The following is a 25,746-nucleotide window of genomic DNA, read 5'->3' on the forward strand; positions in this document are numbered from 1 at the left end:
CTTTTTCATAGTTCCCTTCTTCAATTTCAGTATCTCCCATATGATATTTGTAATGCACATTTTTATTGCCTGCATGCAATACTTTACACTTTTCTCTATTAAATGTCATTTGCCATGTGTCTGCCCAGTTCTGAATGCTGTCTAGATCATTTTGAATGACCTTTGCTGCTGCAACAGTGTTTGCCACTCCTCCTATTTTTGTGTCGTCTGCAAATTTAACAAGTCTGCTTACTATACCAGAATCTAAATCATTAATGTAGATTAGGAATAGCAGAGGACCTAATACTGATCCCTGTGGTACACGACTGCTTACCTCGCTCCATTTTGAGGTTTCTCCTCTAATCAGTACTTTCTGTTTTCTACATGTTAACCACTCCCTAATCCATGTGCATGCATTTCCTTGAATCCCTACTGCGTTCAGTTTGAGAATTAATCTTTTATACGGGACTTTGACAAAAGCTTTCTGGAAATCTAAATAGACCATCTTGTATGCTTTGCAGTTATCCATTTTCAATGTTGCATCTTCAAAAAAGTCAAGTAGGTTAGTTAGACATGATCTCCCTTCAAGGTAAAGGCGATCATCCAAATAAAGCTGAAGCACTAACGGATAACGACACAGAACGTCTGGACAGCACTGAAATTGGGAGACTCAAATGCTTGCAAGTCCTTCTCCCGCATTATGAAAATAAGTAATTGTCTGTCTAAGGTCTTCAGATAGCGCTTTACTTGTTCCCATATTGACTGACTGGTAATGACAGCAATCGTCCTATGCCTAGCCGTTTTATACTCTCTTAAGATTGTTCCCTTAAGATCCAGTATTTATAGACTTTTCTAGGATTAGATTCTGCATTATCATATTGAAATTTCTAGTACCTTGTAGACAATGCTGTTGTAGCATCAAAGGGTATAAATACTTTGCTGAATGCTGAAATAAATAATTGTAGACATCTATTTCTTGTAACTTTATTTTCCTCATTTTACATAATAATAATAATAATAATAATAATAATAATAATAATGGCAACAAAAGATTTTTTCCTAAAATGCTGTTTGAGAAATGTCTAGAAATTATACATTTCCATTGGGGTCTCTCTCTGTCTAATATTCATATATATATATATATATATATACACACACACACACACACACACACTACATTTACTAAGAAAGCAGGGAAGCACCCATTCAAATCTGGTACGTTATGCTGTTAAGTTTTTGGTATACATACCACGTTCTGATGATGTACCACTTTCTAACGCTACACCGGCTCTGTGGTCCAGATCACGGCTTCTATCAAAGTGAAAAACAATGTCCACAAACTTGAAGCTTATCTATAAACTTCAGGTACATTCAAACAGTATTCAAAGTGACAGACAAGTTGAAAAGGGCAAGCAAATAGAATAATCTAGCTATTTTATAGCAGTATTTTTTTATTATGTGTGCATGTTCCCTGAAGGATATCGGACAACGTCTGCTGGGTAAACTCTTCCCCCGGTACTACCACTACATGAATGCAAATTGATTTGAGTTTGTTTCACGGACTCGTGATTCGGACTCGACTACACGTTGATTATATATATATATATATATATTCAAATATTCAAAGAGGTAACAGTTGGGTGAACAAAGAGTTGTGAAGGAAAGAGGAAAGAGTGTTGGATAGGTTAAGGATTGGGCAGAGTTCTTTAAATAAACATCTTTTTAGACTTGAGAAACATGAAGATGGAAAGTGTGAAAAATGTAAAGTAGCTGAAACAGTAGAACATTATTTATTAAAGTGTGAGAAATATGAGGAGCAGAGAAGGAAAGTGGAGAGCAGGCTGAGAGAAATGGAGGTATAGGAAGTCAATATAAAGAACTTGCTGGGGAAAGAGGACGGGAGACTGAATAGAGAAAGGATACTGACGAAATATATAAAGGAAACAGGAAAAGAAGGGAAGTTATAATAAATAAAGATGACAGAAAAATAAAGTAAAACAAAGACACACAAAGGAGTACAGATGGAGGGCGCTCATCATCTAATATAATAGATGGGATGCGTCCTATAGATTAACCAGAAGAAGAGCCTCCGCCTCGGAGCATGCGCACAAACTGCATCCGGGAACGCGGCGCTGCTGGCGTTTCAAACACACAGCAGGAGGTAAACACGGAGCCCTGCGGAGGATTTTATATTTGTGTGTTTAGTTAAACGATATTACATACCCGTTTGTAAGGCGTGGACGAGACTAAAAGGTAAGTTACAGTATTATTCATTTTAATTGAAGGTTATTTGTTTGTGACGCGCGCGCGCGTGTGAGACTCTTTGTTTGTTAAATGAACAGGCGTGACGTCATCAACAACACCGAGTCCATTTAAAATATAACAATTAAACTAAAATATAACAATTTAATCGATAAAAAATAAGGTACCGACGTTTTTATCTCCGTGAAGCTAGCAACAACTTCACTTCCGGCGTATGCTACTTCCGCATCTCGATGTCGAAACCGGCTGTTTTTTTCCAAAATAAAAGTCCCTCCATCCTGTCACTCTCATATAACGACTGAAAGAGACAGTAAAAGCAGCAGCAAGAAGTATACATTATTAATTTAATTATTAATATTATTTTTAAGAATATTATTAATGACCAAGGTCTCCTGTATGTGTGTGTATATATATATATATATATATATATATATATAGTTGTTTTTGCATATACTGTATAAATTACTGTAACCTATAAATGCAAAAACAAGATGATAAATGATCATTTATTAGGCTTAATATATTTTAACAGAGACCAAGACTTCAACACCAGGTAATTTATTATTTATTAATTGATTTTGCTCTGTAGGAATGAGAGAGGCTACTTTTGAAATAATAATAATTTGGGAGTCACTGCCTTAAACAATGTAATAATAATCTTGAGTTGTATAGTGCAATCAATGTGTAATACAGTGGCTGAAAGCGCTTTACAAGCAGAATCCAGCAGAGTGAAGTACAGAAACATACAGTACAATTATTAAAAGCAGCCCAAAGCACTTGGTAAGCAGAATACAGAATAAAATACAGAAATAGAAAAAAGTACTATTAATAATAAAAAAATATATATTAAAACACTTTTAAACAAGATTTAAAAATAACAATGTGGGTCCTTTGTTATTAAAAGTGCATTCACTTAAATAATCTCATTAAAATGAAAATAATGTAGAAGCTTATTGTATTGTAAGCAATGGATTCTGCATTATACAGCAGTGGTTCAGGCCACAGACCAAGAAAGTGCTCCACATCACTCACTGGGTACCAGCACAAAACCATTTTTGCTGGTGATGCTGGAGCAAATAAAAAGATCATTTTCTTTTTAGTGTTGATGTGTTTTTTTAAACCATCTCATTCAAGTTTGTATCTTTAATGACTGCTGGTGTAGACCCCCATACTAATGGAAATAAGTTGTGTCTTATAGGATTCTGTTAACACATACTAAGGTATGCTGTGAATGAGTACAAACATACAGTATAGCTGTTCAAATGAAAACACGAAAATAATCTATGTGACTTACATACCTTCAGAAATGCATTGCTAATAATGTATTATCTATGTGTTTAAATCTCTTTTTAGTTTGTGATGGTACTTGGCAACTAGAGGGTTGTGTATTTCAGCCATTCCTGAAAAAATTAAGGATTGTAACTCAGTAAAAGGGGGTTCAAATGTAATGACCAGACTCATAGTGAATAGAAAATGAGGTTGGTTGTGCCAGATTTACGTCCCTGCTATTGTTGCTGGGGTTTTAGTAGTGCTCGGGTGCTGAAAACACGACATTTTAGCTGGTAGGTTGTGTATTTCAGTCAGTCCTAAAAATTGAAATGTGTTTGTTTTTTTATTGCTTTGTTTAACATCATGAATGGCATTTGCAGTTACTGTATAATCTAATGGATTTGCTTTTTTTCCTTTATGTTTTTTGTGTTTGGTTGTGGTTGGACTTCCTCCCTTAAGTTTAGTAATATTCAGTGTAATGTTTAGTGTATTCATCACACCTGCACCTGCAGTCCTACCTCTCTCCTGTAGTCTTACTTCCATGCTTCACACCTGTAGTCTTACCTCCCTCCTTCACCTGAGCTGTAGTCCTACCTACCTCCTTCTCCATCACCTCACCTGTAATCAGCCCTACTTCCTTATTAGACACCTTTTTTTAAGACCGTTCACCCTTCACTTTGTTTTTATATACAATCCACGTTAATGTAATGTAATTCAGCTACACATTGAGGAAATGTAATTCAGATAATAGCACAGAACTGACAATCACTCAGATTGTTTTGCATATTTTATTGTCTAATGCCAAAGAACATCAAATTAAAACAACACAAATGAAGTTTTAATACTTACAGACATCATCGCCAGGAATAGCTCCTCCGCTGCCTTCTCGGTGGTAGCGTGCTTCACCTCGGCCCACTGGAAAGGATCAGCTCTGCTGATTACTGGTGCTGACCCTCTCACAATCACACGTGGAGTGAGGCCAGGTTTACTGCTCTGCAAACCTGCTGATCACTGGTGCTGACCCTCTCACAACCACACGTGGAGTGAGGCCAGGTTTACTGCTCTGCAAACCTGCTGATCACTGGTGCTGACCCTCTCGCAACCACACGTGGAGTGAGGCCAGGTTTACTGCTCTGCAAACCTGCTGATCACTGGTGCTGACCCTCTCACAACCAGACGTGGAGTGAGGCCAGGTTTACTGCTCTGCAAACCTGCTGATCACTGGTGCTGACCCTCTCGCAACCACACGTGGAGTGAGGCCAGGTTTACTGCTCTGCAAACCTGCTGATCACTGGTGCTGACCCTCTCACAACCAGACGTGGAGTGAGGCCAGGTTTACTGCTCTGCAAACCTGCTGATCGCTGGTGCTGATCCTCTCACAACCACACGTGGAGTGAGGCCAGGTTTACTGCTCTGCAAACCTGCTGATCACTGGTGCTGACCCTCTCGCAACCACACGTGGAGTGAGGCCAGGTTTACTGCTCTGCAAACCTGCTGATCACTGGTGCTGACCCTCTCGCAACCAGACGTGGAGTGAGGCCAGGTTTACTGCTCTGCAAACCTGCTGATCACTGGTGCTGACCCTCTCGCAACCACACGTGGAGTGAGGCCAGGTTTACTGCTCTGCAAACCTGCTGATCACTGGTGCTGACCCTCTCACAACCAGACGTGGAGTGAGGCCAGGTTTACTGCTCTGGAAACCTGCTGATCGCTGGTGCTGATCCTCTCACAACCACACGTGGAGTGAGGCCAGGTTTACTGCTCTGCAAACCTGCTGATCGCTGGTGCTGATCCTCTCACAACCACACCTGGAGTGAGGCCAGGTTTACTGCTCTGCAAACGTGGTGATCGCTGGTGCTGACCCTCTCACAACCACACGTGGAGTGAGGCCAGGTTTACTGCTCTGCAAACCTGCTGATCGCTGGTGCTGACCCTCTCACAACCACACGTGGAGCGAGGCCAGGTTTACTGCTCTGCAAACCTGCTGATCGCTGGTGCTGACCCTCTCACAACCACACGTGGAGTGAGGCCAGGTTTACTGCTCTGCAAACCTGTTGTTGCTGGTTTGGTCTCTTGTGCAGTAAACAGTAAGCTGCACACCACATGAGCTGTGCAAGGAGATTCATTCCACAGTCATCACTGAGATGTACACCATCAGTACACCACAGATCTGAGCATGTGACGGGGAAGTGTTCAGATATTGAGAGGTATCGGACCTTCATGCACAGCCATGGTATTCCTGGCACAACAGATCTTAAAGCCCAAGGTCAACGATAAGCTGGGTCAGAAAATCTAATACTTCCACCTACCAACAGGGAGCTTAAACAGGGTTACATTAACATACAAAGAATAAAATATCCCTATTGTTTTAGTTACAATCATTATTTTATTTTTGAGTGAATTAGTTACATTTAACCCCCTTTTATTGAGTTATAATCTTTAATTTTTTCAGGAATGTCTGAAATACACAACCTACCAGTCAAAATGTCGTGTTTTCAGCACCCGAGCACTACTAAAACCCCAGCAACAATAGCAGGGACGTAAATCTGGCACAACCAACCCTATTTTCTATTCACTATGAGTCTCTTCATTACATTTCACCCGCCTTTTACTGAGTTACAATCCTTAATTTTTTCAGGAATGTATGAAATATACACATGACAGATTTTTACATACAAAATATATAATATAATAGAAATACAAACAAATAGAAATACAATAAGCAACATAAACAAAAATAAAGGCATTTTTTTAGCAGATTATTTGAGACTTTTATTTTGAAATACGCGTAAACTGACCTATATATATATATATATATATATATATATATATATATATATATATATATATATATATATATATATATATAATAATTAGTTTAGCAGACGCCTTTATCCAAGGCAACTTACAGAGACTATAGGGTATGTGTGAACTATGCATACACAGCGTCTCACCCGAAATACGGAGCACAAGGAGGTTAATAATAGGGTCCGAGTTATTTTCACATGTTTTTACTGTTAGATTTGTGGCTGTAACTCTTTAATTATAAAGGTTATAGGTATACGTCATACGTGAAATTGGAACAAATTAAAGCAATTATTGTCATATATACAAAAGGGACAAAAAAGCAACCAAAAAAAAAAAAGATTAACTGAAAATGTGCAAAAGAAAAAAACAAAAAACATTCAAATGGTTTGTCCGAGGCACCCTGATTATGTGGCACACGATGGGGCTGCTCACTGTGGCTTGAATAGCCAGCAAGGTGGCAACCAGGACAACATAACCCTAAACAGCTCCCGGCATCTGAGCCACAAACATGGGAGATATATATATATATATATATATATATATATATATATATATATATGTGTGTGTGTATATATATATGTGTGTGTGTGTATATATACAGTGCCTTGCAAAAGTATTCAGACCCCTGACCAATTCTCTCATATTACTGAATTACAAATGGTACATTGACATTTCGTTCTGTTTGATATTTTATTTTAAAACACTGAAACTCAAAATCAATTATTGTAAGGTGAGATTGGGAAATATTTTTAAGAACAATAAAACAAACTGAAATATCTTGCTTGCATAAGTATTCAACCCCCACACATTAATATTTGGTAGAGCCACCTTTTGCTGCAATAACAGCTTTAAGTCTTTTGGGGTAAGTATGTACCAGCTTTGCACACAGTGTCGGCCAAAAAGCTCTGTCTTGGTCTCATCTGACCACAAAACCTTTTCCCACATCGCAGCTGGGTCACTCTCATGCTTTCTGGCAAACTCCAGACGTGCTTTCAGATGGTACTTTTTGAGTAACGGCTTCTTTCTTGCCACCTTCCCATACAGGCCAGTGTTATACAGAGCTCTTGATATGGTTGACTGGTGCACCATTACTCCACTCCCAGCCACTGAACTCTGTAGCTCCTTCAAAGTGATTGTTGGCCTCTCTGTGGCTTCTCTCAGAAGTCTCCTTCTTGTTTGAGTGCTGAGTTTTGAGGGACGGCCTTTTCTTGGCAGTGCCTGGGTGGTGTGATGCAGCTTCCACTTCCTGATTATTGATCCAACTGTGCTCACTGGGATAGCCAAACACTTGGATATTATTTTGTACCCTTTCCCTGATCTATGCATTTGTATTACTTTATATCTATCTTCTATAGAATGCTCTTTGGTCTTCATTTTCCTTCAGATTCACAGCCTGACCAATGATCCTTCAACAGTGGGGTTTTTATGCAGAAAATGTGACAGCAACTTTAATGGTTCACAGGTGGAGGCCAATGGTAAGGTAATTGTGTCCTCGTTAGGGCAATTTCTTTCATCGGTGTAAACTGGGAGCTTCCACAGCACAAGGGTTGAATACTTATGCAAGCAAGATATTTCAGTTTATTTCTTAAAAATATTTCCCAACATAAAACCAATGACATCCTTACAATAATTGATTTTGAGTTTCAGTGTTTTAAAATAAAATATCAAACAGAACGAAATGTCAATGTACCATTTGTAATTCAGTAATATGAGAGAATTGGTCAGGGGTCTGAATACTTTTGCAAGGCACTGTATATGTGTGTATATTATATGCACACATTATTATTTCAGCAAAAATAAACTGCCAGTACATTCTGGGACTTTCACATGTCTTCCACTATTCCACTTAGTACGATACTAAAATTCTTAGTCCATGGCAAGAGTTAAACTAAGTTAGTCCCATACTTTGTATCCTCTAGAGGGCAGCAGCAGTTATTTTTGGCTTCAGTGCAATTGATACCTTTTTTTAGTACGCAGCTGGGGACTAACTTCAGCCTCCAAGTTCGTTGCAATTGGTATCTAACTTGCGCACTAGTTTAGTACGGAGCTGCGTTCTAACCACGGGATCATCCCCAGTTAATACGCTGCTTTCAGTTCAGTGCAGTTGACCCACTGAGGATAAAGGGAACATTGACTGATTCTGCCAGAAAATGCCACGACAAAGATCCCACGTTGCAAATATATCGGCAAACGAGAGACTAAAAGATTTTCATTGCTTTGCTTTGAACACTGTGAAGGTGACGCCCGATGCGATCCACAGGGGAAATTCGACATTGACTTGTTTTGGTCATCGACAGCTGACCGTCTTCTTAATGTGAAAACATTAGCTTTCAGATACATCGATGCAGTAAATACAGCCGATGCCGAGCGCAGCACCTCGCTGTGGAATCTTGTCCTGTCCGATCGGAGGCGTTCTCTTTCGGAAGACAAACTGAAGGAGCTGGTGTTCCTTTATATCAATCATGGAATTTAGAAAAAAATCCATTGTTTTCTAGTTATTATTTTTCAACTTATGCTAGTATTTTCATATTCAGTATGAGAGAAGGACCCAATACAACTGCACAATAGTTTTGTTACTTTGCACACACTTGTTCAGAGATACCGCATCATTTTGGATATTTTTTTTTCTGTGCATAATTCCCTGGGGTGTAAGAGATTCGAAAGACTTTAAGAGAAGATTCAGGCAGCTGAGAGCATGAGAGTGCATTGTCAGATTGTGTGTGTGCTTTTCTTCTTTATTTAAAAGTGGTTTCTGTGAAGTGGTATGGTTTATATATTGCTTATGCTGCTTTAGTAGTGAGTTCAATATAATGCATACTGTATGTTTTCTAGGTTTGAAAGTGCTGTTGAAAAAGTTACTGAAGTTTATTGTAGTTTAATTAGAATATAAAAAAAATAATCAGGAACCTTTTTGTGACTTTTTGCCCCTAGAAGGATGTTATTAGAATAGTCGTAACTGACAATTGATAATCAAATTGACTTGTAAAAGTGATAATGTCTCATCACTAATCGATGCCTCCGATATGATACGCTAGTCATTCACAATACAGATGTAGCTTGTAGATTCACAATGTAGATGTAGGAGGCTGTGTGGTCCAGTGGTTAAAGAAAGGGGCTTGGAACCAGAAGATCCCCGGTTCAAATCCCACCTCAGCCACTGACTTATTGTGTGACCCTGAGCAAGTCACTTAACCTCCTTGTGTTCCGTCTTTCGGGTGAGTCGTAATTGTAAGTGACTCTGCAGCTGATGCATAGTTCACACACCCTAGTCTCTGTAAGTCGCCTTGGATAAAGGCGTCTGCTAAATAAACAAATAATAATAATAATAATAAAATAGCAGAGTGAAAAAATAAAAATGAATCTCTGTCAACTTTCCTCTGTGTAGTCAGTCTATATCAAAAAGTGTTCTCTTAGGAGGTATTCCTATATGCAGAGACTACTGGGTATGTTCCAAATCTGAAACAAATGTTAGAACATGTTGCTCGAAAGAAATCTGCAATAAATAATATATGGAATGGATACATTATGTAAACGTTTCAACAGATAAAATCCTCTGGTATTATGAAGTTATTACAAGAAATTGTATGTCCCTTCATTAGCAAAGCCACCCCTGCTATTAAGGACAGATGTTGTCGACCCCTTGAATGGCCTTCATAACCCTGTATTTAAATAAATACATGCATTTGTTTTTCAGCCGCTACTAAACAGAATCCTGTGTGCTGCCATGGACAGTGTGAAGATGGAATCTGTCCAGATTAAAGAGGAGTTCCCTGAACTTGAACCTGTCTCCATTAGAGTGGAGTTCTCTAGGCTGGCTTCCCTCCCCATTAAACAGGAGCTCTGTGAGATGCAATGTGAGAGCAGCCAGCCAGAGGTCTCTGAGATTAAAGCTGAGCACAATGAATTGGAGATCCCCCAGACAGAAGAACCCCTTCCTGTGAAACAAGAAGAGGTGCTGGAAACTGTCCACATTAAACAGGAGCCCCCTGAAGTAGAGTTTGAGCACATGGAACCAGGGAAGGAAGAATCCGAGGACTTCAAACCAAACATCCCTGAGCTGGAGCCTGTACGCCTGCGGGAGTGTAGCGTGGTGCTGGAGAGAATCTGCGTGAGAGAGCAAGGCGCTGGAGAGGAAGGCTCTCCCAACAGCACGCAAGGAGGTGGAAAGGAAGACTGGCGCTCCCATTCAGAATGCAGTCTAGCAGGTGAGTGACTCCCAGTAGCTGTGACATTGTCATTCTAGATTGTGTGATATCCACAGTGTGGTTGAGAGGGAGGGAGGGAGCATGTAGGTTACATTACTAGCTATTTGTTTTTCCTGTACCACTCCAGCCAGTTCAAGATAGGACTCAATACTGGTGAACTTCAGATACAGATAGAATGTAGTCATTGCTCTAGGAGTTGGGGGAATTATACCAAGGATTAGAAACACTAAAGTACTGTATATATCATTATAAATGTTCAGTGTAACAGTATATGGATATTTTTGTAAATACGTAAAATAATGCTATTTAAAGATAGAATTGTAGCCTGTGTTAGAGGAAATAGACCTGAAACATTACAGGAGGTCTTTGAAGGCAGATTTTGATCCCAGGGCTCGGTTTCACCAGCATCAGTCTTTACTGACTTTGCTTTTACACATAAAGCAGAGATGCAAACGGCTCCGATTTGGCTGAAACAGATACTATTTGGGAGGTTCTGCTGCGGCGCTACGTCAAAGGGGTATAATACTGTAACTTGTATTAAATAAATAGGTGATGTGTACTTTACTGACTCTGCTTTTACACATAAAGTAAAGGCTTTGTTTATTTGTTTTTTTTAAAGCTGTTGTAACCTATTGCAAGCCCCCACAGCTGAAATTCACATGTTTTAATCAAATCCGCCACCTTCCCTAAGTGAGGAATGGAAATAAGACTCCTATTGCATAGCAGATTCACCTGTTCCAGGTTTTAAAATAAGCCTGATTAGCCCCAATGTATAGGTAACAAGCACAGGTGTGTCTTATTAAACTGCTAGTAAAACCAGGAAGGGATCAAACTGCTATGCAAAGGGGGGCTTATTTCCATCCCTGCCTAAGCCAACAAGCAGCCCCTCTTACTTTCCTGTTCATATTTTCCAGGTTCCAGTCCAGCAGCTAAAGCGAGGGCGGGCACTGGAGAATATCCTGACTGTGGGAAAGGTTTCACCCAGTTAGAGCATTTTAAAACACACCAGCGAATTCACACAGGAGAGAAACCGTATCACTGCTCTGACTGTGGGAAGAGTTTCAGTCAGTCAAACAACCTTGTTTCACACCAGCGAATTCACACAGGAGAGAAACCATATCACTGTTCTGACTGTGGGAAGAGTTTCAGTTACTCAGGAGACATGAAAGCACACCAGCGAATTCACACAGGAGAAAAAACGTATCGCTGCTCTGACTGTGGGAAGAGTTTCAGTCAGTCCGGACACCTTGTTTCACACCAGCGAATTCACACAGGAGAGAAACCGTATCGCTGCTCTGACTGTGGGAAGAGTTTCAGTAGGTCAGGAGACATGAAAGAACACCAGCGAATTCACACAGGAGAAAAAACGTATCGCTGCTCTGACTGTGGGAAGAGTTTCAGTCAGTCCGGACACCTTGTTTCACACCAGCGAATTCACACAGGAGAGAAACCGTATTGCTGCTCTGACTGTGGGAAGAGTTTCAGTAGGTCAGGAGACATGAAAGAACACCAGCGAATTCACACAGGAGAGAAACCGTATTCCTGCTCTGACTGTGGGAAGAGTTTCAGTCAGTCCGGACACTTTGTTTCACACCAGCGAATTCACACAGGAGAGAAACCCTATCACTGTTCTGACTGTGGGAAGAGTTTCAGTAGGTCAGGAGACATGAAAAAACACCAGCGAATTCACACAGGAGAGAAACCGTATTCCTGCTCTGACTGTGGGAAGAGTTTCAGTCATTCAAACAACCTTGTTTCACACCAGCGAATTCACACAGGAGAGAAACCGTATCGCTGCTCTGACTGTGGGAAGAGTTTCCGTCTTAAACAAGGCCTTCAAAATCACCAGCGAATTCACAGGAGAGTGTGATAGAAGAATGATAGAATAATCGCACGAAGAGTTCTAATCTAATATGTTTGGGTGATCTCTGTGATTTGTATAACCTGAATAATGATATTATATGAAGTTTGATGTTAACAAAGTATTAGATTTACAATGTTGAACTAACACACTGGAATGTGGCCAAGGGTCAGCAGCCCTGTTTTCAGAGAAGTGCATGAGTCAGCGACATGAGAATAGGACACTGTCTCAAATGATAATATTTTGAGACAGCGATGGTTCCTCTTTTCTCCCCAGTCACTTAGCTAATATTCTTGTATTGGGGAATCAACTTTGTAAGACCTGACAGACACTCTCTCCCTAGCAACTAGAAAAATCAACCAATCAGAAAAGTCGGTAGACAACAGTGTCAAGAATACCACGGGGTTGGTTTGAGCTGACTGAGGAGGATAGGAATTACCACAAGTCATGAACTCTGTGCAAAAACTGATTATATAAGGAACTGTTTGACTTAGTGTATTTTGAGCTTTCTTTGCGGTTGCTTGCAGAGTCTGTGTTACTTTGTTGAATGCTCCAGTCTGCAGACTAATAAAGTGTGGGTTGCTCTGACTTGTCTCTGTCTCAATCGTTCTCTCGGTACGGGACCGGTGCCTGCTCGGTTGTATGCAGAAAATTCCACTACAAGAGAGAAACCTTAAAGACTATGTTAATTGGGACTGTTCTATCATGAAGAAAAAAATGTTAACCTTGCATTATGAATTTGAAACAAAAACACTTTGGAAATGTGAAAAAACGAAAAGTTCTCAAAAGTGCCCAGCCATTTAAAGTAGAGATATCAAAAACACAAGACAAGTTTCATGAAACCATTGGGGCAACCTTGCTCAGCAGAAAACAAACAGACACAACTGTAAAACCGATGAATTCCAAGGTTGCCCCAGTTGTTTCTTCTAACTTGTATCAAAAACACAAGTTAACTTGGAAGAAACAATTGAGGCAACCTTGATCAGCACCAAGCAAACAGGCACAACTATCAAAGAGGTGGGGGCCAAGGTTGCCCCAATTTCACAATTAACACATTTCTCAGTTTTAGTTCAGAAACCAATTGTTTCTACTAACTTGGCTTGTGTTTTTCATGCATTTGATCCGCTTTTACTGTGTCTGAAAAACACAAGCCAAGTTAGTAGAAACAATTGATTTCTGAATTAAAAATGAGAAATGTGTTAATTGTGAAATTAATTGATTAATTATACAACACAATAGTAAGCAATGCTAAAACAACACCTATGTCTAACTTGTATTTAAATTAGCAAAATGTACTTTTTAAAGGTTGTTGTATCAAATTGAGTTCTATCGCTCTGCCTCTCTGAGTCGTTGTCAGTGCTGGAGCCTTCATCATGTGACGCAGCACCCAGGCAGACTCTGCATTCAGAGGATATAGAGGACTGCTGGGAAAGAGCCTTTTAGGTAGTGAAAAAAACATGAAAATAAAAAGTCACAACTAATCATGCATTTTTTAAAATGATCCAATGTGCAATAAATTTTATTTTTTAGATGTGTTTATTATTTTTATTTGTCATGATTTGTGTGTTTTAATGCTGCACAGAATTCCTGTTGTTTAGCAAGATACTGGTTAATCTTCCCCTCTAGTTCCAGCTAGCACACAGCTCTCCTGGGTATTGCAACACTTCAGCATGTTTAGAGCTTGGATGCAGTACAGGGAGCTCCTCTTTAACTCTCTGAGTCCCCAGCCAAAACAACCACGTGCAGAGTGCAGGCTGTTCTTAATATAAGCTTATCCTCACCGCTCATTGGTCGGGCTAGAGTAGGTGATTTGCATAACTTTCCACCACTCGCACAGCAGAGCGAGCCCGCAGGGGGCGGTGCACACACACACACACACACACACACACACACACACACACACACACACACACACACACACACACACACACACACACACACACACAAGAAAACAACAGGCAGCAGCTCATACACAGACGTTAGATGTAATTTTTTGTTCGTTTGAACCTTTTTTAATTTTAGCAATAAAAAGTGAGCTGAGGAAACAGTGTGAAACCAGCAAGTTATTTTATTAGCTGCAAGTGCAGCATTTCTGCTTCTGTGCTTCTGGCAGCATTTACAAGTGCTGGAACCAGGCAAGCGCAGAGAAGCAGACAGAGGGAGAAGGGAGTGACGTCACATCCGCAGACTGACCGCCGAACGGGGCTGGCCACAAACAACACAAGGAGAACACGTGCAAGGGAGGCAGCCGGGGACACAAGAGACAAGCAAACACAACACACGTGTGCAACCGCACACACAAAACAACAACACAATAAACAACAAACAATTCAAAAAATAAATTGTACAAGTCCTGCAAGGGCTGATGGGAATCCAGTCCCCTGGTTCTACTTCAACCATTTACTTTTGAACAACTAAAGTCAATTTGAATGTTCAACTAACTTAAAATGGACCAGTGTTATAAATACAATTTGAATTAGTAAGTGAATGCAACTTGATTAAATTTATTTAGAGTGACTTTGGGGGTTACATTGTGTGTGTGTGTATATATATATATATATAAAAATAAATATATATATTGGTTAATTTGTGCCAGGGCTGGCTGGGACTCAGCCCGGCACCTCTAGGCTTGACGAGGCATAGCGCCGGCACCTCTTCAGCTATGAGATTTAAAAATGTCATAACATGTTTTGCTCTCAAATGCGTTGTCTTCCAATTCTCAACAGAGTTCCATCCATTCTGCACGTTCTTGCGTGCGCTAAACAGAGACAGCGCTGTCACGTTACCATTTCAGCTGCGTGCTATAAACATGACACTGGCTGTGATAGAAGTGCTGCCACGCTCGTGTGTCGTTTGTTAAACACAAATAAGCTTACTTGAGTTGAAAAACGTCTTGAACGATTAAAGCAAATTCCACACTACTGGGTTTGATTGAATGAGTCGCCCACAACAAGCTTCAATATGAAAGCTGAACATTAATTTCAATAAACACGTTTTTAATGAAAAACAAATTGTAGCCTACTTCACTAAAGTAAAAACTGGCTTCTGTTATTTTCAATTTACCACTGCTTCCCATTATACCACTGCTTAATAACAGGAAGAACATTTTATTAAGGGTTAGTGTTGAAGTTAAACGCGTTGGTGCTGCCTGTCTCCCTATCCCCACGCAGGAACATTACCCTGCTAACCTCCCCTATTCAGCCATCAGCGGAGATGATTCAACCACGAACAGCGACATGGATGAGAATAGGAAAGTGGAGGAGGCTGACGTAGAGGATGAAGACATGGATATTGCAGAGTGATTGTAAATAATGAATACACTGTCAGTTACCTGAATAGGTTTTTCCTGGTATCTGCTGTAATATTGTGAGCTGTGTGTGTGTGTGTCGGGTTTACAGTCTACTTCAATTATATTCATCTGTGTTTTTACCTTTAATGTTTCCAAAGTGCAAAACAAAAACTACAACTGCAAAAGAGAAAAGGGAACCGATTATCAAGTGTAATAAAACTCTAAGATGTTATTTTTGTAATGATTTATCAATGGAAATTACAGAGGCATCGATACAGTACTGTATGTATTACAGCTGTTAAATAAAATAAAAAAAAGCATTCCTGTAGTGTTAGCTTTGAGCATTGTGGTTGTGTACCCAGCTACCTCCAGACCCTCATCTCTCCCTACACCCCCACTCGACCTCTCCGCTCCGTCTGCACTAGAAGACTGGCTCTACCTCCGCTACGCTCCCCTGCCTCCAGAGCCCGCTCCTTCTCCACCCTTGCTCCGCAGTGGTGGAATGACCTTCCTACAGATGTCAGGACTGCCCAGTCCCTGACCACATTCCGGCGCCTCCTTAAGACTCACCTCTTCAAACAGCACCTGTAGAACTCCTCTGTTGTATCCTGGGACACTATCACCCTTCATTTAAATGTGCTTTATTTTGCTCTTATCTGCCCCCTATTTTACTGCATTTAATCCTGTACTTCAGAATATTGTAATCTGCCAAGTGTTTAACCTGTAGTATTTTGTACTTAATCATATCCTGATGTAACTATCACTATTTAATCATATCCTGATGTAACTTTCACTATTATCTGCTGTATTATTGAATTGTGGTTTGTCACACTTGAACAAAAATGATTGTATTTCTTGCTCTATTGTATGACTTGTATTGTAACACTTGAATGTATTTGTATTTGCTTGCGATTGTAAGTCGCCCTGGATAAGGGCGTCTGCTAAGAAATAAATAATAATAATAATAATAATTGTGTGCATGTTCAGAGTTGTTGTGTATACCCGCTGCCCCGGGAATGGACGCTCTGTCTGTGTGGAGCGGCTGAGACTCTGCTCAGGAGCACGCACACAAAATCCATCCGGGAACTCCGCCCTGCTGAAGACTAAGCCGTGTAGAGAGTGTTTTAATAACCCCTGCGCCCACACACCACCATGCAACCCCTGCACGCACACACCACCATGCAACCCCTGCACGCACACACCACCATGCAACCCCTGCACGCACACACCACCATGCAACCCCTGCACGCACACACCACCATGCAACCCCTGCACGCACACACCACCATGCAACCCCTGCACGCACACACCACCATGCAACCCCTGCAGGCACACACCACCATGCAACCCCTGCACGCACACACCACCATGCAACCCCTACACGCACACACCACCATGCAACCCTTGCACGCACACACCACCATGCAACCCCTGCACGCACACACCACCATGCAACCCCTGCACGCACACACCCACCATGCAACCCCTGCACGCACACACCACCATGCAACACCTGCACGCACACACCACCATGCAACCCCTGCACGCACACACCACCATGCAACCCCTGCACGCACACACCACCATGCAACCCCTGCACGCACACACCACCATGCAACCCCTGCACACACACACCACCATGCAACCCCTGCACGCACACACCACCATGCAACCCCTGCACGCACACACCACCATGCAACCCCTGCACGCACACACCACCATGCAACCCCAGTTTATGTTCAACTGAGCATGCATGACTTAGAAACTTGGCTGTCAGCTAAGCAGAATATCTCAAAAACTCTGGCCTGAATTCCTGGGGTACCGAGCTGCCTTCACACATATTACACAATATTCTAGTTAAGGGGGGAAATGAAAGGGCTTGGTGACCACACTTTATACCCTCCTTCTCCAGGCATCATACAAACCTTTGGTGATTAATACTGTTTGGAAAAGGGACTTATCCTTTGTAGATAAAGAAATATCTTGGGTCACAGTATGGAATAATATAAGGACAGCTTCTAAGAATCCTAATCATCAGCTTATCCACTTCAACTTTCTTCATAGAACATACTTAACCCCTCTCAAAAGATGTCATATGAAACTGGCCCCTACTCCCCTCTGCATGCTCTGTCCCCAGTGTACTGTAGGTACATTCTTACATATCGTGTGACGACACATTCATGTGACAGACATGGACCAATCAAAACGCGAGACTGTTGTGCGGTTCCATCCCAGAGAGCGGGTGCGCGTCATCATCCGGGAACTCCGAGCTGCTGACGCTTCAAACAGAGCGCGGCGTTTCTCAAACAGCGCGAGATAAACACCGAGCCGTGAGGAGGCGGGTTAATTATTATCATTATTATTATTTGTGTGTTTAGTTAAACGATATTACATAACCGTTTGTAAGGCGTGGACGATACTAAAAGGTAAGTTACAGTATTATTCATTTTAATTGAAGGTTATTTGTTTGTGACGCTTTGTTTGTTAAATGAACAGGCGTGACGTCATCAACAACACCGAGTCCATTTAAAATATAACAATTTAATCAATAAAAAATAAGGTACCGACGTTTTTATGTTTAATATTAATGACAACATGTTTGAGTCTTAGTGTGTTAGCTGGGTATTTACATTGAGGGGCAGGCGAACTACCGCTATACCATAGTGTGTGTACAACACTGATCAACGAGGGACGCGAAAACTGACTCATATATATATATATATATATATATACAGTGCCTTGCAAAGGTATTCAGAACCCTGACCAATTCTCTCATATTACTGAATTACAAATGGTACATTGAAATTTCGTTCTGTTTGATATTTTATTTTAAAACACTGAAACTCAAAATCAATTATTGTAAGGTAACACTGGTTTTATGTTGGGAAATATTTTTAAGAAAAATAAAAAACTGAAATATCTTGCTTGCATAAGTATTCAACCCCCACACATATATTTGGTAAAGCCACCTTTCGCTGCAGTAACAGCTTTAAGTCTTTTGGGGTAAGTATGTACCAGCTTTGCACACAGTGTCGGAGTGATTTTGGCCCATTCTTCTTGGCAGATTTGCTCCAGGTTGTTCAGGTTGGTTGGACGACGCTTGTGGACCGCAATTTTCAAATAGTGCCACAGATTCTCAATGGTATTGAGATCAGGACCTTGACTGGGCCACTGTAGGACATTCACCTTTTTGTTCTTGAGCCACTATCATGTTGCTTTGGCCTTGTGCTTGAGATCATTGTCCTGCTGAAAGGTGAATTTCCTCCCAAGCTTCAGTTTTTAAGCGGACTGAAGCAGGTTCTCTTGCAGTATTTCCCTGTATTTTGCTCCATCCATTCTTCCTTCAATTTTAACAAGATGCCCAGTCCCTGCTGATGAGAAGCATCCCCACAGCATGATGCTGCCACCACCATACTTCACTGTAGGGATGGTGTGTCTTGAGGCATGGGCAGTGTTAGGTCTGCGCCACACATAGCGCTTTGAGATTTGGCCAAAAAGCTCTATCTTGGTCTCATCTGACCACAAAACCTTTTCCCACATCGCAGCTGGGTCACTCATGCTTTCTGGCAAACTCCAGACGTGCTTTCAGATGGTACTTTTTGAGTAACGGCTTCTTTCTTGCCACCTTCTCATACAGGCCAGTGTTATGCAGAGCTCTTGATATGGTTGACTGGTGCACCATTACTCCACTCCCAGTCACTGAACTCTGTAGCTCCTTCAAAGTGATTGTTGGCCTCTCTCTGGCTTCTCTCACAAGTCTCCTTCTTGTTTGAGCGCTGAGTTTTGAGGGACGGCCTTTTCTTGGCAGTGCCTGGGTGGTGTGATGCAGCTTCCACTTCCTGATTATTGATCCAACTGTGCTCACTGGGATAGCCAAACACTTGGATATTATTTTGTACCCTTTCCCTGATCTATGCATTTGTATTACTTTATCTCTAACTTTTGTAGAATGCTCTTTGGTCTTCATTTTCCTTCAGATTCACACCCTGACCAATGATCCTTCAACAGTGGGGTTGTTATCCAGAAAATGTGACAGCAACTTTAATGGTTCACAGGTGGAAGCCAATGGTAAGGAAATTGTGTCCTCGTTAGGGCAATTTCTTTCATCAGTGTAAACTGGGAGCTTCCACAGCACAAGGGTTGAATACTTATGCAAGCAAGATATTTCAGTTTTTTATTTCTTAAATATTTCCCAACATAAAATCAATGTCACCTTACAATAATTGATTTTGAGTTTCAATGTTTTAAAATAAAATATCAAACAGAACGAAATTTCAATGTACCATTTGTAATTCAGTAATATGAGAGAATTGGTCAGGGGTCTGAATACTTTTGCAAGGCACTGTATATGTGTGTATTATATGAACTTCAGATACAGATATAATGTAGTCATTGCTCTGGGAGTGGGGGGAATTATACCAAGGGGGAGAAACACTAAAGTACTGTATATATCATTATAAATGTTCAGTGTAACAGTATATGGATATTTTTGTAAATGTGTAAAGTAATGCTAATTAAAGATATAATTGTAGCATGTGTTGGAGGAAATAGACCTGAAACATTACAGGAGGTCTTTGAAGGCAGGTTTTGATCCCAAGGCTCGGTTTCACTAGCATCAGTCTTTACTGACTGCTTTTACACATAAAGTAAAGGCTTTGTTTATTTGGTTCTCTTAAGCTGTTGTAACCTATTGCAAGCCCCCACAGCTGAAATTCACATGCTTTAATCCACTCCACCACCTGCCCTAAGCCAGGGATGGAAATAAGACTCCTGTTGCAAGTTCGTTGCAATTGGTATTTAACTTGCGCACTAGTTTAGTACGGAGCTGCGTACTAACCACGGGATCATCCCCAGTTACTACACTGCTTTCAGTTCGTTGTAGTTGACCCACTGAGGATAAAGGGAACATTGACTGATTTTTGCCAGAAAATGTTATGACAAAGATCCCACGTTGCAAATATATCAGCAAACGAGAGACTAAAAGATTTTCATTGCTTTGCTTTGAACACTGTGAAGGTGACGGCCGATGCGATCCACAGGGGAAATTCGACATTGACTTGTTTTGGTCATCGACAGCTGACCGTCTTCTTAATGTGAAAACATTAGCTTTCAGATACATCGATGCAGTAAATACAGCCGATGCCGAGCGCAGCACCTCGCTGTGGAATCTTGTCCTGTCCGATCGGAGGCGTTCTCTTTCGGAAGACAAACTGAAGGAGCTGGTGTTCCTTTATATCAATCATGGAATTTAGAAAAAAAATCCATTGTTTTCTAGTTATTATTTTTCAACTTATGCTAGTATTTTCATATCCAGTATGAGAGAAGGACCCAATACAACTGCACAATAGTTTTGTTACTTTGCACACACTTGTTCAGAGATACCGCACCATTTTGGATATTTTTTTTCAGTACATAATTCCCTGGGGTGTAAGAGATTCGAAAGACTAAGAGAAGATTCAGGCAGTTGAGAGCATGAGAGTGCATTGTCAGATTGTGTGTGTGCTTTTCTTCTTTATTTAAAAGTGGTTTCTGTGAAGTGGTATGGTTTATATATTGCTTATGCTGCTTTAGTAGTGACTTCAATATAATGCATCCTGTATGTTTTCTAGGTTTGAAAGTGCTGTTGAAAAAGTTACTGAAGTTTATTGTAGTTTAATTAGAATAAAAAAATAATAATCAGGAACCTTTTTGTGACTTTTTGCCCCTAGAAGGATGTTATTAGAATAATCGTAAGTGATACTCGATAATCAAATTGACTTGTAAAAGTGATAATGTCTCATCACTAATCCATGCCTCCGATATGATACGCTAGTCATTCACAATACAGATGCAGCTTCAAATAGCAGAGTGAAAAAATAAAAATGAATCTCTGTCAACTTTCCCCTGTGTAGTCAGTCTATATCAAAAAGTGTTCTCTTAGGAGGTATTCCTATATGCAGAGACTACTGGGTATGTTCCAAATCTGAAACAAATGTTAGAACATGTTGCTCGAAAGAAATCTGCAATAAATAATATATGGAATGGATACATTATGTAAACATTTCAACAGATAAAATCCTCTGGTATTATGAAGTTATTGCAAGAAATTGTATGTCCCTTCATTAGCAAAGCCACCCCTGCTATTAAGGACAGATGTTGTCGGCCCCTTGAATGGCCTTTATTGACCTTGTATTTAAATAAATACATGCATTTGTTTTTCAGCAGCTACTAAACAGAATCCCGCGTGCTGCCATGGACAGTGTGAAGATGGAATCTGTCCAGATTAAAGAGGAGTTCCCTGAACTTGAACTTGTCCCCATTAGAGTGGAATTCTCTGGGCTGGCTTCCCTCCCCATTAAACAGGAGCTCTGTGAGATGCAATGTGACAGCAGCCAGCCAGAGGTCTCTGAGATTAAAGCTGAGCACAATGAATTGGAGATCCCCCAGACCGAAGAACCCCTTCCTGTTAAACAAGAAGAGGTGCTGGAAACTGTCCGTATTAAACAGGAGCCCCCTGAAGTAGAGTTTGACCACATGGAACCAGGGAAGGAAGAATCTGAGGACTTCAAACTAAACATCCCTGAGCTGGAGCCTGTACGCCTGCGGGAGTGTAGCGTGGTGCTGGAGAGAATCTGCGTGAGAGAGCAAGGCGCTGGAGAGGAAGGCTCTCCCAACAGCATGCAAGGAGGTGGAAAGGAAGACGGACGCTCCCATTCAGAATGCAGTCTAGCAGGTGAGTGACTCCCAGTAGCTGTGACATTGTCATTCTAGATTGCGTGATATCCACAGTGTGGTTGAGAGGGAGGGAGGGAGCATGTAGGTTACATTACTAGCTGTTTGTTTTTCCTGTACCACTCCAGCCAGTTCAAGTTAGGACTCACTACTGGTGAACTTCAGATACAGATATAATGTTGCCATTGCTCTGGGAGGGGGGGGGGATTATACCAAGGGGGAGAAACTCTAAAGTACTGTATAGATCATTATAAATGTAAAGGCTTTAAGTTTATTTGCTTTTTTAAGCTGTTGTAACCTATTGCAAGCCCCCACAGCTGAAATTCACATGCTTTAATCCACTCCACCACCTGCCCTAAGTGAGGGATGGAAATAAGACTTCCATTGCATAGCAAATTCACCTATTCCAGGTTTTAAATAGATTCTGATTAGCCCCAATGTAGAAGGTAACAAGCACAGGTGTGTCTTATTAAACTGCTAGTAAAACCAGGAAGGGATCAAACTGCTATGCAAAGGGAGGCTTATTTCCATCCCTACCTAAGCCAGCAAGCAGTCCCTCTTACTTTCTTTCCTGTTCATATTTTCCAGGTTCCAGTGCAGCAGCTAAAGCGAGGGCGGGCGCTGGAGAATATCCTGACTGTGGGAAAGGTTTCACCCAGTTAGAGCATTTTAAAATACACCAGCAAACTCACACAGGAGAGAAACCGTATCGCTGCTCTGACTGTGGGAAGAGTTTCAGTCAGTCCGGACACCTTGTTTCACACCAGCGAATTCACACAGGAGAGAAACCGTATTCCTGCTCTGACTGTGGGAAGAGTTTCAGTCAGTCAAACAACCTTGTTTCACACCAGCGAATTCACACAGGAGAAAAACCGTATTCCTGCTCTGACTGTGGAAAGAGTTTCAGTCAGTCAAACAGCCTTGTTTCACACAAGCGAATTCACACAGGAGAGAAACCATATTGCTGCTCTGACTGTGGGAAGTCTTTCAGTCGGTCAGACAGCCTTGTTTCACACCAGCGAATTCACACAGGAGAAAAACCGTATTCCTGCTCTGACTGTGGAAAGAGTTTCAGTCAGTCAAACAGCCTTGTTTCACACAAGCGAATTCACACAGGAGAGAAACCATATTGCTGCTCTGACTGTGGGAAGAGTTTCAGTTACTCAGGAGACATGAAAGCACACCAGCGAACTCACACAGGAGAGAAACCGTATCGCTACTCTGACTGTGGGAAGAGTTTCAGTTATTCAGGAGACATGAAAGCACACCAGCGAATTCACACAGGAGAAAAACCATATTGCTGCTCTGACTGTGGGAAGAGTTTCAGTCAGTTAGGCAGCCTTAAAACACACCAGCGAATTCACACAGGAGAGAAACCATATTGCTGCTCTGACTGTGAGAAGAGGTTCAGTCACTTAGTATACCTGAAAACACACCAGCGAACTCACACAGGAGAGAAACCGTATCGCTGCTCTGACTGTGGGAAGAGTTTCAGTTATTCAGGAGACATGAAAGCACACCAGCAAATTCACACAGGAGAGAAACCGTATCGCTGCTCTGACTGTGGGAAGAGTTTCAGTCAGTCAAACAACCTTGTTTCACACCAGCGAATTCACACAGGAGAGAAACGATATTGCTGCTCTATCTGTGGGAAGAGTTTCAGTTGTTCAGGAAACCTGAAAACACACCAACGAATTCACACAGGAGAGAAACCGTATCACTGCTCTGACTGTGGGAAGAGGTTCAGTCACTCGGTATCCCTGAGAACACACCAGCGAATTCACACAGGAGAGAAACCGTAATTCTACTCTGACTGTGGGAAGTGTTTCAGTCATTCAAACAACGTTGTTTCACACCAGCGAATTCACACAGTAGAGAAACCATATCGCTGCTCTGACTGTGGGAAGAGTTTCAGTCGGTCAGACAGTCTTGTTTCACAACAGCGAACTCACACAGGAGAGAAACCATATTGCTGCTCTGTCTGTGGGAAGAGTTTCAGTAGGTCAAGCGACATGAAAGCACACCAGCGAATTCACACAGGAGAGAAACCGTATCGCTGCTCTGACTGTGGGAAGAGTTTCCGTCTTAAACAAGGCCTTCAAAATCACCAGCGAATTCACAGGAGAGAGAAACCTTAAAGACTATGTTAATTGGGACTGTTCTATCATGAAGAAAAAAATGTTAACCTTGCATTACGAATTTGAAACAAAAACACTTTGGAAATGTGAAAAATCACCAAGTTATCAAAAGTGCCCAGCCATTTAAAGTAGAGATATCAAAAACACAAAAACACAAGCCAAGTTTCAAGAAACATGTGGGGCAACCTTGCTCAGCACCAAGGAAATGGGCACAAATGTAAAACCGATGAGGGCCAAGGTTGCCCTAATTTCACAACTAACACATTTCTCAGTTTTAATTCAGAAACCAATTGTTTCTACTAACTGGGCTTGTGTTTTTCATGCATTTGATCTGCTTTTACTGTGTCTGAAAAACACAAGCCAAGTTAGTAGAAACAATTGGTTTCTGAATTAAAACTGAGAAATGTGTTAATTGTGAAATTAATTGATTAATTATACAACACAATAGTAAGCAATGCTAAAACAACACCTATGTCTAACTTGTATTTAAATTAGCAAAATGTACTTTTTAAAGGTTGTTGTATCAAATTGAGTTCTATCGCTCTGCCTCTGAGTCGCTGTCAGTGCTGGAGCCTTCATCATGTGACGCAGCACCCAGGCAGACTCTGCAGCCAGAGGATATAGAGGACTGCTGGGAAAGAGCCTTTTAGGTAGTGAAAAAAACATGAAAATAAAAAGTCACAACTAATCATGCATTTTTTAAATGATCCAGTGTTCAATAAATTATATTTTTTAGATGTGTTTATTATTTTTATTTGTCATGATTTGTGTGTTTTAATGCTGCACAGAATTCCTGTTTAGCAAGATACTGGTTAATCTTCCCCTCTAGTTCCAGCTAGCGCACAGCTCCTGGGTATTGCAACACTTCAGCAAGCTTAGAGCTCGAATGCAGTACTGCGAGCTCCTCTTTAACTCTCTGAGTCCCCAGCCAAAACAACCACATGCAGAGCGCTGGCTCCTGTTAATATAAGCTTATCCTCACTGCTCATTGGTCGGGCTTGAATAGGTGATTTGCATAACTTTCCACCACTCGCACAGCACAGCGAGCCCGCAGGGGGCGGTGCACACACACACACACACACACACACACCAACGAAAACAACATTCAGCAGCTCATACACAGAAGTTAGATGTAATTTTTAGTTAGTTTGAAAATGTTTAATTTTAACAATAAAAAGTTAGCTGAGGAAACAGAATGTGAAACCAGCAAGATATTTTATTAGC

General features: G+C 41.1%; 1 pseudogene; it reads left to right on the forward strand.

The window, feature by feature from the left end:
- The first annotated feature begins 1,904 nt into the window (after positions 1 to 1,904).
- Positions 1,905 to 24,847, forward strand: LOC131696744 (zinc finger protein 271-like; annotated as a pseudogene).
- The last annotated feature ends 899 nt before the right edge of the window (positions 24,848 to 25,746 follow it).

Source organism: Acipenser ruthenus, chromosome 41 (genome assembly GCF_902713425.1).
Source record: "Acipenser ruthenus chromosome 41, fAciRut3.2 maternal haplotype, whole genome shotgun sequence".
Lineage (NCBI taxonomy): Eukaryota > Metazoa > Chordata > Actinopteri > Acipenseriformes > Acipenseridae > Acipenser > Acipenser ruthenus.